At 52.7% G+C, this 12,916-nt stretch overlaps 1 protein-coding gene and 5 non-coding genes across 7 annotated transcripts in view; 5 read left to right on the top strand and 1 right to left on the bottom strand.

Moving 5' to 3' along the window:
* The window catches only part of LOC142821597 (uncharacterized), a 95,229-nt gene that overhangs the window by 48,921 nt on the left and 33,392 nt on the right, over positions 1-12,916 (top strand). The window lies entirely within an intron of this gene.
* Positions 288-360, bottom strand: TRNAV-AAC (transfer RNA valine (anticodon AAC)). The gene has a single exon. It is a non-coding gene; the product is annotated as a tRNA-Val (tRNA).
* On the top strand, positions 2,390-2,461 carry TRNAQ-UUG (transfer RNA glutamine (anticodon UUG)). The gene has a single exon. It is a non-coding gene; the product is annotated as a tRNA-Gln (tRNA).
* On the top strand, positions 6,677-6,749 carry TRNAK-CUU (transfer RNA lysine (anticodon CUU)). Its single transcript has one exon. It is a non-coding gene; the product is annotated as a tRNA-Lys (tRNA).
* Positions 7,166-7,238, top strand: TRNAV-AAC (transfer RNA valine (anticodon AAC)). Its single transcript has one exon. It is a non-coding gene; the product is annotated as a tRNA-Val (tRNA).
* TRNAM-CAU (transfer RNA methionine (anticodon CAU)) lies at positions 12,468-12,541 on the top strand. The gene has a single exon. It is a non-coding gene; the product is annotated as a tRNA-Met (tRNA).

The following is a 12,916-nucleotide window of genomic DNA, read 5'->3' as shown; positions in this document are numbered from 1 at the left end:
CCGTGCGGCAAACGCACCAGCCACACTGCCCCAAAGGTGAACAGCCACAGTAGTGGCACTTGCAGGGTTGGTCCTGGACTGTGTGGCTGCAATGACCTGGTCCAAGGCAAGGCATCTCTGAGAAGTCTCAGCCCCAGCCCTGCCTCCTCCCATCTCAGCCTAACCTGTTTCACTGTCTCCCACATGCTCCTGAAAACCAGCACACAGGCTGCCCAGCCCTGCACCAGGGGCAGACCCTGGAACTGCCTTGTGGGCACTCAGGGGAACCGCAATAAGAGAAGACCCTATGTTTCCACCTGGCTTTGAACCAGGGACCTCTTGCTTGTTAGGCAAATGTGATAACCACTACACCACAGAAACACACATAAAAGGGGTTTCTGCCACTGCACTTAAACTTGGGCAAATATTCGGTTGCTAACCCTTTGGCCAACAGAGATTGCTGCGGGGCAAAGGAATTCTCTGTTGTCAGTTTTGTGGCCTCAGGAAGGGACCAATGGAAGGAGGCCGGGCCCCATCCTGGGGACTCCAACCTAACCCCTGAGAGGCTGCTGTGCCTGGCACTGGCAAGGCAGGGCTCTGACTGCAATTGCTGGGACAGGAGAGCCAGCGCCAAGTGCCCTTGTGATTCCCTGGGGGTGTCAATGCCCAGAGACCCTGCAAGTGCCACCTCTGCAACTCCTGCGACCGTGGAGAGTGACTCTCGTCCCCCCTCCCTTGGGATGGGCAATGGCAACAGGTGGAGGAGCTGGGGGAGAAGTCCCAGAGAGCAGCCCCGTGACTGAGCTGGCCAAGCAGCTGCTGGGTGTGGGGGAGGCAAAGGAGGCAGCCCCCAGTGGTGCCTGGCCAATGTGTCTGCACTCCCTGCCATCCCTCCTTATGTAGCTGGAGGTAGCTTCCTTCAGTTGAGCTTGGCCATGTCCTCACAGCAGGACCAAAGGCAGCAAGAGCAGACTTCTGGCCGCTAGTCAGGTGCTCTCTGGTCTTAGTTGGACTCACTAAATCGAACTCCAGAAGGTTGACTGCAGCCCGTCCTCCCCAGCTGAGAGTGGTTCTTGTTCTTCTGCACAGCCCAGCCCACGGAGAGCCAATGGACATCTACATCACACCCTTGTTGAATTGCTGGAAATGCAAACCAGACACACAGCGGGTTTGAGCTGGTTCCAGCTGAGGGATGGGTTTGCCTGGTTTATGTGTATTGGTGCCAGAAAACTTTAATGGTTTGTATTCATTTAAAGAGTCCACATACAACAGAAATCCAGGAGGCAATAGAACTGGAGAGGTAAATGTTTCTATTCAAGGAAGATTTCCTAAGTGGGCACTTGAATTTGAACCAAGCACCACTTGATCTGCAGTCAAACACTCTGCCACTGAGCTACAACCCCACACAAAACAGATACCTGCAGCCCGTATTGAACACTAGGCAGGGAACACGAGGCTTTTGTGTAACACACATCTCAGGTGGGATGGACTCTCACTGACCTCAGACTGAGATGGACCCTAACGAGGAATTTGTCCAGAACGCAGCAGAGCTGGGGCAGGACAGAGGTTCTGTCTACACAGAAAAGTTATTTTGGAATATGGCCGTTTAGAATAACAATGCCAAAGTCTGTGCAGCAATTCCGTTAATGTGAAATCATCTGAAGTAATAGATGGCTTATTCCAACTTCTGTAAACCTAATTCTACAAAGAATAACACCTATTCCCAATTAGCTATTTCAGAATAATGCTTGTGGAGATGCTCCACTTCCGCTATTTCAAAATGGCTCCTCCCTAGGCCCATTCTAAGTTATTTCTACCAGGGCTCTAAATCGAGATAACTCGTATACATTAGCGGAGCCTGACTCGGACTCATTCTGAAGTTTCCCTGCAGTGTAGACGTGCTATTTTGAAATCACTGTTCAAGAATAGCTTATTCCAAAATAAATGTGCCGTGGAGATGTAGCCAGAGAGCCCTGAGAGATGAAACTGTTGGGCTATGTCTACACTCGCGGCTTCTTGCGCGAGTAATATGCAAATGAGGCTAAGCATGGAATCTCGCTGACCCTCATTTGCATACCTAATGGGCCACCATTTTTTTCAGAAGAGGCCCTGGCGCAAGAAAGAGCATCTACACTGCCCCTTCTTGCGCAAGAAAAACCCTCTTACGCAATGCCGTTCTTCCTGAAAAGTAAGAGATGTAACTCATTCTTGCACAAAAGCCTCTTCTGAAAAAAATGGTGGCTCATTAGGTATGCAAAAGAGGGTCAGCGAGATTCCATGCTTAGCCTCATTTGCATATTACTCGCACAAGAAGCCGTGAGTGTAGACATAGCCTTGGTGGGAAGCCAGGAGAGCAGAGGCCAGCCTGAGACCTGAATGTCCCAGGTCCCCAGCAGAAGCTGTCTATGTAGGTCCCATGGTGTAAGGGGCAGCACTCAGGACTTTGAATCCTGCAATCTGAGTTCAAGTCTCAGTGGGACCTGCTGGGCTGGTTGCTGTGAGCTCCTTGTGCTCTGTAGGTTTTACATTCCTTGTCCTGAGGTTCCCCAGATGCAGTTTTACTCCTGTGCTGGGTGTCTGAGGCCCAATGGAGCTTGGTGCCCAGACTGATGAGAGTTGTGGTCAGGTGCCTGATGCTCTCACAGCTGTTGGTCAGGTCACCTGCCCAGCCAGTGCTGGAGGCAGCCAGACAGTGTGAGCGGGTCAGAGGAGGGATTGGGGGAAGGGTCCTGAGTCCTGGCTGCCAGCCACGCACCTTGGCAGAAAGACCAAAGGCCCCTGCACAAAGTGCATTGTGGGAATAAGAGTTGGGGCAGCAGGAAAGGGGCTGGCCCCTCAGTACCAGGGCACGGGCAGGAGAAGATGGGAGTGAATCCTGCTACCTCTGCCATGGCTTGGCCCAGGAGGGCTGGGGTCTAGCAGCTTTTCACCCCAGCTTTGTGGGAGGCCAAGTAGGAAGGGGCCACTGGTGGCTCATAGCCCCCTGGCCTGCTGTGTCTGTGGAAAGGGGGGAAGAGGACACATACCTCTCACTGGGGAACAGGGCGCATGGATCCCACTCGTTCCTGCAGAAAATGAAACAGGCTGAGCATTTTGCAGAGAACAGGCCAGAGCCCTTCTCCTGTCCCTGGAGAGATGGAAATGGGTCCGTTCCATGTGGGGAAAGAAGTGGGTGTGTTGGGAGTGGGGTTCGAATTCAAACCTCTCCACAGACCAGAACCCCACATTAGGGGCAAGAAAGAGCCTTGAGTCAGGCAGTGGAGAACACTTGGCTCCTGTTACACTGAGATGGGATATTAGGAAACTTTTTGCATGCATCCTGGCTAGATCAGTTGGTAGAGCATGAGACTCTTAATCTCAGGGTCATGGGTTCAAGCCCCATGCTGGGTGGAGCCTTTCCTTAACTCACATTCTCAGCCTGCGAGCAATTGGCTCTCAGTTTTCACCAGGGTTTTAGAAAGAAAAAGTCTAGTCCTGGGGTCCAGCTTTAGGAGAACAAACTGCAATTTCCATCTTCTGAGGAGAAGGGAAGAGGATTTTCTTCTCCTCAGTTCTAGCCACATCAGCCCAGGGGGGAGAAAAAATAACCCTCCGCCCGCTGATTGTCCCCCGTTAGCTTCTGTAGCTTCACCTCCTGCCACAGCAGCTCCAGCTTTGAGCTACAAATCTCAAGGGGGTGGTGAGGAAATTAGGTGCTTCCCTGAGAACAAGAGGTGGAGTGTTCACAAGGAGCATCCCCCTCCCCTGCAGAGCAGGGTGTTAGAAAGAGCCAGGAACAGAACAGTCAGACAAGTTCCATCCCTTGAAATGTGTCTCTGTGGTGTAGGGGTTATCATGCTTTCCTAACATGCAAAAGGACCCTGGTTCAAAGCCAGTCAGAAACACAGGGTCTTCTCTTATTGCGGTGCCCAGGTAACTGCAGCTGCTGCTGACCAGCCTGTTGATGAGCCCAACGCTCATGTGACGGGGGGGAGCAACGTCAGCTGATAATGCCCCTGGGTGCCAAACTGGGGAAGCCAGATAAGTTAGGCAAGGCAGCTGCTTGTGCCTTGGCCTCCCCTGCCCTGGGTGGCTGGTGCATTGGGCTGGCTCTGCCTGCTGCCTCCCTTGTGTGACTTGCCCAGTGTAACAGGCCAAATGTCAGAAAAGCCTCTTCCCTCCCGCCCCCCCCAAAAAAAGCAGAAGAAAAAGCTGCACAAATTGGGTTTTGAAATGTGCGTAGCTTTTCCCAGAAGAGCAGTGTAGGGCAGACATAGCCTGAGTGTTGCTCAGCACTGGTAGGAGACAGGGAGGGATAAAACGATCTAATGGCACCTGAAGCCTTTCAGAACAACTCCCAGCCCCAACCACAAGAACCAGCCCTTCCCTCCACCCTCACTGGGGTCTGCTGGGAACTGTCTTGACTCAAGCCCACCCCAGTTTCTCCCTAAGGATTGCCTGTTCTGTAAAAGCTGCGCCCTGGAAATGAGAAAGCAGCTAAAGTGACACTCGTGGGACTTGAACCCTAAACTTTGCATGTCTAGCTGGGCTCACATGAATCACTGCAGCTTAAAATAGTGATAGAAAAGTAGCCATGTTAGTCTAGGGTAGCTGAAACAAAATACAGAAAAAAACCAGTTTCTTGCCATTTTAACTCAGAAAGGACATTATCTCAATGACTTAATTACCTGCATCCTGCTTCAAAAGCCTTTTAAAACTGCACTTTAAAGGGAATCCTCTGAACTGTTATTCATGCTAAATTTCGACACTTTACGGCGGGGTCCTAACAAAGACTCTAGTTATCTTACCCATTACAAAGATAGCTTCCCCAATTATCACCTCTAATATCATTAGCTCACAGACATTTACCTTCCCCCCGCATCTCCGTTCTGTTCTGAAATTTGATTTCTCCTTTTCATATGTGTTCGGTTTTTTTAATTGTATCCTTGGTATATATGGTTGTGACAATTTTCTTCCACTATTTGATCTGAGGAAGTGGGTCTGGCCCACGAAAGCTCATCATCTAATAAACCATCTTGTTAGTCTTTAAAGTGCTACATAGTCCTGTATTTTGTTGCAGCTTAAAAGTCCAACATGCTTTCCAGTGCACCACAGAGCTTGATATCTCCACTCTCTGCTTTGCAGCATGGCAATTGCTGGTGGCAAAGAAAGGGGAGCCAGGTCTGTCTCTTTTGCGAGAGCAGGTAGGAAGAGGGAGGGGGCCACTGAGCCCCTGACAGTGAAAATAAGGGATAAGAACTGAGCCACAGTTGGAGAACGTGGGCATTGATCCCACTGCCTCTTGCACGCTAAGCAAGCGCTCTACCACTTCAGCTAATTCCCCTGCTGCTTTTACAGAGGCCTTCTTGGAGACTCTTCCCTTCTCCACAGCGACGTCTGTCATCTAGGTCAGTTAGTCGTGGGAAAGGAGAAGGCTCCGAAAAGGCCTCAAGGGCAACTCTCAAGGAGACTCCCTGCAGCAAAGCCATGGGGGGGGCTCTGAGATGGCCCCTGCCCTGCAGCCTGTCCCACCTGGCCATTGTCATGGACTCTCTGTGAGGTCACCACCTCCCAACCTCCTTTAGCCAATAAGCTGAGGGGCTGCAAAAGGCCCTTGTGATGTCACTGCCACACCCACCCCTGCCCTCCATGGCTAATGTCCTGCCCCAGGCAGCCCCTTTGAATGGCTGAGCTGCTCCCAGGGGTGAAAGTGACACATTTCTTAGAGGGAGTCCTGGGAGATGAAGCAGCTGGAGAGAAGCCAGGAGAGCAGAGGCCAGCCTGAGAGCTGAGAGTCAGAGGTGCCCACTGCACTTTCACAACACAGGTCCTATGGTGTAAGGGACAGCACTCAGGACTCTGAGTCTTGCAATGTGCGTTCAAATTTCAGAGTGGGACCTCCTGAGACTCGGCTGGTTGTTACAAGGTTCAGTTGCTTTGGCTTCTATGCCCTGAGGTTCAATGGAGAGAGTTTTGTTCCTCTTGCTGGGTGTCTGAGGCCACTGGAGCTCCATCTCCAGACAGAGCAGGCGGGTGGGAAGGGCCTGATGCCATCACAGCTGCAGGGCAGGTCACCCACCTGACCCCTGAGCTCAGCCCGTGCTGGAGGCAGCCAGACAGTGTGAGCGGGTCAGAGGGGGAATTGGGGGAAGGGTCCTGAGTCCTGGCTGCCAGCCACGCACCTTGGCACAAAGACCAAGGGCCCCTGCACAAAGTGCATTGTGGGGATAAGAGTTGGGGCAGCAGGAAAGGGGCCGGCCCCTCAGTACCAGGGCACGGGCAGGAGAAGATGGGAGTGAATCCTGCTACCTCTGGGGTCTAGCAGCTTTTCACCCCAGCTTTGTGGGAGGCCAAGTAGGAAGGGGCCTCTGGAGGCTCATAGCCCCCTGGCCTGCTGTGTCTGTGGAAAGGGGCCAGAGGACACATACCTCTCACTGGGGAACAGGGAGTATGGATCCCACTCGTTCCTGCAGAAAATGAAACAGGCTGAGCATTTTACAGAGAACAGGCCAGAGCCCTTCTCCTGTCCCTGGAGAGATGGAAATGGGGCCGTTCCTTGTGGGGAAAGAAGTGGGTGTGTCGGGAGTGGGGTTCGAGTTCAAACCTCTCCACAGACCAGAACCCCACATTGGGGCAAGAAAGAACCTTGAGTCAGGCAGTGGAGAACACTTGGCTCCTGTTACCCTGAGATGGGTTATTAGGGAACTTTTTGCATGCAGCTGGGCTAGCTCAGTTGGTAGAGCATGAGACTCTTAATCTCAAGGTCATGGGTTCAAGCCCCATGCTGGGCGGTGCCTTTCCTTAACTCTCATTCTCAGCCTGTGAGCAACTGGCTCTCAGTTTTCACCAGGGTTTTAGAAAGAAAAAGTCTACTCCTGGGGTCCAGCTTTAGTAGAACCAAAGTCAATTTCCATCTTCTGAGGAGAAGGGAAGAGGATTTTCTTCTCCTCAATTCTAGCCACATCAGGAAGGAGAAAAAATAACCCTCCACCCACTGACTGTCCCCTGTCAGCTTCTGTAGCTTCACCTCCTTCCACAGCAGCTCCAGCTTTGAGCTACAAATCTCAAGGGGCTGGTGAGGAAATTAGGCGCTTCCCTGAGAACAAGAGGTGGAGTTTTCGCTAGGAGCATCCCCCTCCCCTGCAGAGCAGGGTGTTAGAAAGAGCAAGGAACAGAACAGTCAGCCAAGTTCCATTGCTTGAAATGTGTTTCTGTGGTTTAGTGGTTATCACATTTGCCTAACACGCAAAAGGTCCCTGGTTCAAAGCCAGGCAGAAACACAGGGTCTTCTCTTATTGCGGTGCCCAGGTAGCTGCTGCTGACCAGCCTGTTGATGAGCCCAACGCTCATACGACAGAGGGGGGGGTAATGTCAGCTGATGGTGCCAACCTGGGGAAGCCAGATAAATTAGGCTGGGCAGCTGCTTGTGCCTTGGCCTCCCCTGCCCTGGGAAGCTGGTGCATTGGGCTGGCTCTGCCTGCTGCCTTCCTTGTGTGACTCTTCCCTCCCCCCCCCCCAAAAAGCAGAAGAAAAAGCTGCACAAACTAGGTTTTGAAGTTTGCATAGCTTTTCCCAGAAGAGCAGTGTAGGGCAGACATAGCCTGAGTGTTGCTCAGCACTGGTAGGAGACAGGGAGGGATAAAACGATCTAATGGCACCTGAAGCCTTTCAGAACAACTCCCAGCCCCAACCCCAAGAACCAGCCCTTCCCTCCATCCTCACTGGGGTCTGCTGGGAACTGTCTGGACTCAAGCCCACCCCAGTTTCACCCTAAGGATTGCCTGTTCTGTAAAAGCTGCGCCCTGGAAATGAGAAAGCAGCTAAACTCCCCTACCTGCAAAAGCTGCTCCTGCCCAGCTTCCTTGTTCCAGAGCCCACAACATCCCTGTGGCTGCCCAAGGCGCCTTTCTGAAAGGGCCACTTGTGGGACTGACACCCGTGGGCCGGCTAGCTCGGAGGTTTAGGACGTGATGCTCATATCACACTGACGCATCTTAAGAGCAAGCCCCTTGTTCCAAACCATAATGAGCTCGCTATGCCGACATCTCTGCAAACCACATGGCACGAGGAGCGAGGGGCGTTTTGGATTTATTTGAAAATAAGTGCTGTGTAGCCAGCGCCAAATTACAAAATAAGCTATTTCAAAATTGACTCAAAATAAGCTACCCAATTGCATCGCTTATTTTGAGCTATGGGATGCACCCCTAGTGAGCTAGAGCCCAGCTCTGCCCCCAGCTCCATACACCCACTGCTGCCTTGCAGGCTCATGTCCTGCCCCTGGCCAGCTCCTTGGCATGTGTGAGCTGCTCTCCCTGCCCCCCTCACTCAGGGCTGGTTCTGGGCCTCAAGCAGGGAACATCAGAGGCTGCTCAGGGGGCCACATTGCTAGGCCAGGGGCCCTCCTGTGGGGCTGAGAGTGTTGCTGTCCCTGCAGTACAGACAGGGCATAGAGCCAGGGAGAGATTCACTGAACAGGCCAAGGTCACTCAGTGAGTTAGAGCCAAGATCTGTCTCCAGCTCCCTGCCCCACCCACCGACGTGCTGACTCCCTCGCTGCCAGGGGGCTGTTTGCATTGGCCTCTTGTCTCTGGAACCAGGCTTAAGCCACAGCTGAGGCTCTGGGCAGGGGGCTGGGTATGGGGGGGGTCTGACTGTGGGAGGGGGAGCGTGTGTTCCTCTGGCTCAGCTTTTCCCTTTCTTCTACCCCAGCAATTGCCCTGTTGCAAAGCAGAGGGAGAGGATGAGGAGCTAGCTGAACTTTGGGGCCCTGTGGTACAATGCTAAGCATGTTAGCTATCTAAGCAGTGGTGCTTGGCATGAACCCACCCAATTATTCAAAGGTTTTGGGTTCAAATCCCACCACAGTCACTTTTATCTGATTTCCAGAGCGGCTTTTACAGAAGAGTCTGGACCTGCCCCTGTTGCATGATGGGAGTGACAGGGAGCTTGTGACAGGACCTCTCTGTAACATGCCTGTAACTCTAGTGTCTGGCTCTGACACTCCAGCAGTGGGGCCGTCCAGCCCGATTCAGACCAGGCCGGTCGGAGCCTCTCGCGCTTACCAAGGGGAATTCTGCACTTGCAGCTTTGGGAGCCAGGGTCACATTGCAGAGCTCTCTCAGGGCCGTCCCATGGCGTTGCCAGGCCGGCCTCCCGCACCCTCGGAAATGTGGCTGCGTTTTATCCTTCCCCTTCAGTAACAACTGGCCATTCCCCACCCAGCCCCAGCCACCGTGGGATCCGCTTCCTTACCCAGGAGCAGTGTGAGTGCCAGCGCGGCTCCCTGATGAGGCTGCAGCAGAGGGAGACACTTCCCTGGTTTCGGGAGGGAGACGAGACGTCAAGGCTCATGACTCGGAATCAGCTACCGACACCTATCAAAAGCTGATTTTCAGAGGGGCTGATCGGCCCTTCTTGTGTATCTGGCTTCTTCAAAAGAGCTTGATCAGGAGCTAAAAGTTGAAGAAGGGACATTTAGAAGGGTGAATTTCTGTCTCTGGCAGTGTTTTTTTCTGTGCCCCAGTAGTCTAATAGGTAAAGCACTGATCTCTTGAACTGAGGTTTGCTGGTTCAAGTCCCATGTTGGGTGAGTTTGCTGTAACTGACAAGAAACTTTGTGCTCTGAGAGAGTTAACAAGGACCCTTAGGGTGTGTCTAGACTACAGCTGAGTTCTGTCGACAGAACTCGGCAGTCTTGTCGACGCTGGTATACCTCATTTTACAAGGCATAACACCTTCTGTCGACAGAACTCTGTCGACAGAAGGTGTTATTGCCTGTAACATTGCGTCCAGACTACGGAGTTCTGTCGACAAAGCAGCTTGCTTTGTCGACAGAACTCAATGTGTCTGGACGCTCTTTGTCGACGGAAGTTTTGTCGACAGTATCTGTCGACAAAACACGGTAGTCTAGACGTACCCTTAGTGGCTGTCTGTCTACAAAAACTGTTCAGACCCCATCCTAGTCATCACTGGTGTTAGGTGAAGATCTGAGTGCTAAAAGCCCAGGTATCCAAAGTCAGAAGCAAGGGTCTAGAAGGCCCAGGAGTGACAGCCAGAGGGAGGTGGCTGTAGCAGAGCAGTGTCTGTGTCTGTCTGGCGACAAAGCGGAGCCTGAGGATGAGAAGGCCCATGAGAGGCAGAGACTCCAGAGCAGTGTGGGGGGTAATTATTTGGTCTGACAGAAAATCCCCAGGCCCTGAGCATGGTGCGGGTGAAGCCCATGGGGCAGTTTGCCTGATGGGATTTGGGGGCATGGAGAAGCTGGGAAACTCTTTGGGTGGATAACATCCCTAGCTGTGCTGTGACATGGTGCTGTCAGGGAGGGGCCTCACTGCAAGTCACTGTTCCAGGAGCGAGTTTTGTCCTGGGCACCGATATTGAGGGCATGTGCACCTGTTTGTGTGTGAGCCCCCATGGCACCTGCCAACTCCTTCCAACTCCTGCTGGGAGGTGAAGGGTCCCCTGGCCCCATAGTTTCTGGTGGGAAGAAGAGGAGGGACCCTTGATCCTATATTTCCTGTTGGAGAGGGGTGGAGGGACCCCAAGCCCTATAGCTCCTGCCAGGAGGGACCCTGATCCCTTATCTCCTGATACAGTTTCAGTTTTTCCCAGGCGGGATGCTCCAGACATGAGGGATGCCAGCGCACTGGCCCAGCCTGGGCCGGCAGTGATGGTTTCTACACATGCAGGGAAATTCCCCTGCTTGAACCCCCTCCCCTCACACACACAGCACTTCTCCCCTTAACAGGGCTGCCACCTGTCAGAGACAGATGAACCACAGGTGCGGGACAGCTCCCTGCCAGCAGGGACAGCAGCCAAGGCACCAAATATAGCTGGGTCTGAAGCCAGTGTTGGGAACTGGGCAGGGAACAGGAGGCTTTTGTGTCACACTCGTCTCAGGTAGGATGGACCCTCACTGAGCCCAGATTGTGACTGGTCCTAGCCAGGAATGTGCCCGGGGCTGGTTTGTGACACTCTCAGGCCGTGTCTACACTGGGCGTAAGAGCGACGCTGCCGCGGTCGATGTTCCGGGCTCTAGGGAAGACCGGCTGATTGGAACTGAGCTGTGCAGAGTCTTGTAAAGGGAACCACAACTTCTCTGGATATTTGCTGAGTTTTATATGAGTGTTTACCAGAAGGGATGTTGCGGGCTCGGGAACAAGTTGGATGGGACAGGAAAACAGCACATAGGCAGGGGAATTAGCTCAAGTGGTAGAGCACTTGCTTTGCGTGTGAGAGGCAGTGGGATCAATACCCACATTCTCCAGTGATAGATGTTTGCTCCTTCCTGTTTTCCACAGGCAGAGCCAGCCAGGGGCTAAGTGCTCCCAGGGGCATCTTCCCTCTTCCATAAGGCAACGGGCTGCTTTCCGCAGTGCAGGGGGTGTCCCATTTGCCTCACAGGGAGCAGTTCCCTGGCTAAAAGTCAGGCAGGCAAAGTCCAGCCTGTAACACCCAGCAGAGGGGATTCGCCTGCCTGTGGAGGGCAGAAACAGACCAGCACTTGGGAGCTTGGCTGCCAGCTGCTTAGCACATGTGGACACAGAAGAATCCCAAGGCTTGGGTCTGCCAGGCTCCAGTTTCCCCTCTTCTGTTTCTTTTCAGCTCCCTGCAAACTGCCTCCCAGCTGTGGGTGACGCTGAGTGTGTGTGAAACCAGCTGCACTTTGGATTATTTTGTTAATTGTTTAAAAAGCCTCATGCACCTCTTCTGCCTGGGGAGGTGTCTGTAATAGACGCCTAGTGTGACATCACCCTGGGGTTTTACCCCTTTAACCTCACCCAGGGATTTACGACAAGTCTGTCTTCTGTGTCCATCTCCATCTCAGGCCAAGTGTTTGCATGTTTCATATCTAAGGAAACTCCTCCTCCCTTTTTCCCTGCCAGTCCTTCCCGAGCAAGCTGAACCCTTCTGTGCCAAAATTCCAGTCCTGTATTATCCCACCAACACTCTGTGATACCAACTTCTTCCCGCCTATTACCCCACCCCTGCTGAGCAGCCCTTCCTGCAACAGCATCCCATGGGCAAGGAAGCCAAAGCCCCCTGCCCATGGAGCTTTCTGTGCCCAGGGGGCCAGACACTGCCAGGGCTGGAAGGCTGCAGGGAAATGGGGAATGGCCGCACTTTGGGAGTCAAAGGTGTTGTCTGGGACTATAAAGTAGAAGAGTTTTAAAGCAATTTTGTGGCTGGGCACCATGGCTTAGCCTAACACATGGAAAGTTCCTGGTTCGCAACCAGGCAGTAACACAAGGTCTTCTCTTCTTGCGGCTCCCCTTGGCACCCACAAGGCAGTTCAGGCATGTCTACCTTTTGAGAGAGGGATGCAAATGAAGACATTCAAAATAGTATATGAATCTGGGATATAAATATCCTGTGCTTCATTTGCATATTCGTGTTATGGCGCTATTTCAAAATAGTGCTATTTCGAAATAACAGACACTGTTAAGGTGTGGTTAGTTCAAGAGAAATAACTGATAAACCTCATTGTATAGAAAGAAACTTTCATGGTGGGCACCATGGCTTAGCTGGCTAAAGCGCCTGCCTCATAAACAGGAGATCCTGGGTTCAAGTCCCAGTGGTGCCTTTCAGAGCCTTTGCTCTCTTTTTCCTATGTCCTTCTGGGACACAGAAGAGGCCTCCCCAGGCCGCCTAAGGAACTTCTGGTTCAGGAAAAGGCTGATTGAAGAGGTGCTAATGGGAAGAAGGAAACCACAAGCCTGGAGCGGGTGCAGAGGCTGCTGTGACTGGCACTGGCAAGGCAGGGCTCTGACTGCAATTGCTGGGACAGGAGAGCCAGCGCCACACACCCTTGTGATTCCCTGGGAGTGTCAGCACCTAGAGAGCCTGAGGGTGCAACCTTTGTAGTGCCTGTAGCCATGGAGAGTTAGGGTATCAGGTGTTTCTCACTTGTGGTTTCCTTCTTCCCAACCAGCCTTTTCCTGAACCAGCAGTTCCATGG

The sequence above is a fragment of the Pelodiscus sinensis genome, chromosome 19 (assembly GCF_052426305.1).
Source record: "Pelodiscus sinensis isolate ZL-2025 chromosome 19, ASM5242630v1, whole genome shotgun sequence".
Lineage (NCBI taxonomy): Eukaryota > Metazoa > Chordata > Testudines > Trionychidae > Pelodiscus > Pelodiscus sinensis.
The sequence above is the reverse complement of the archived record's forward strand: the minus strand, read 5'-3'. Positions and strand labels throughout refer to the sequence as shown.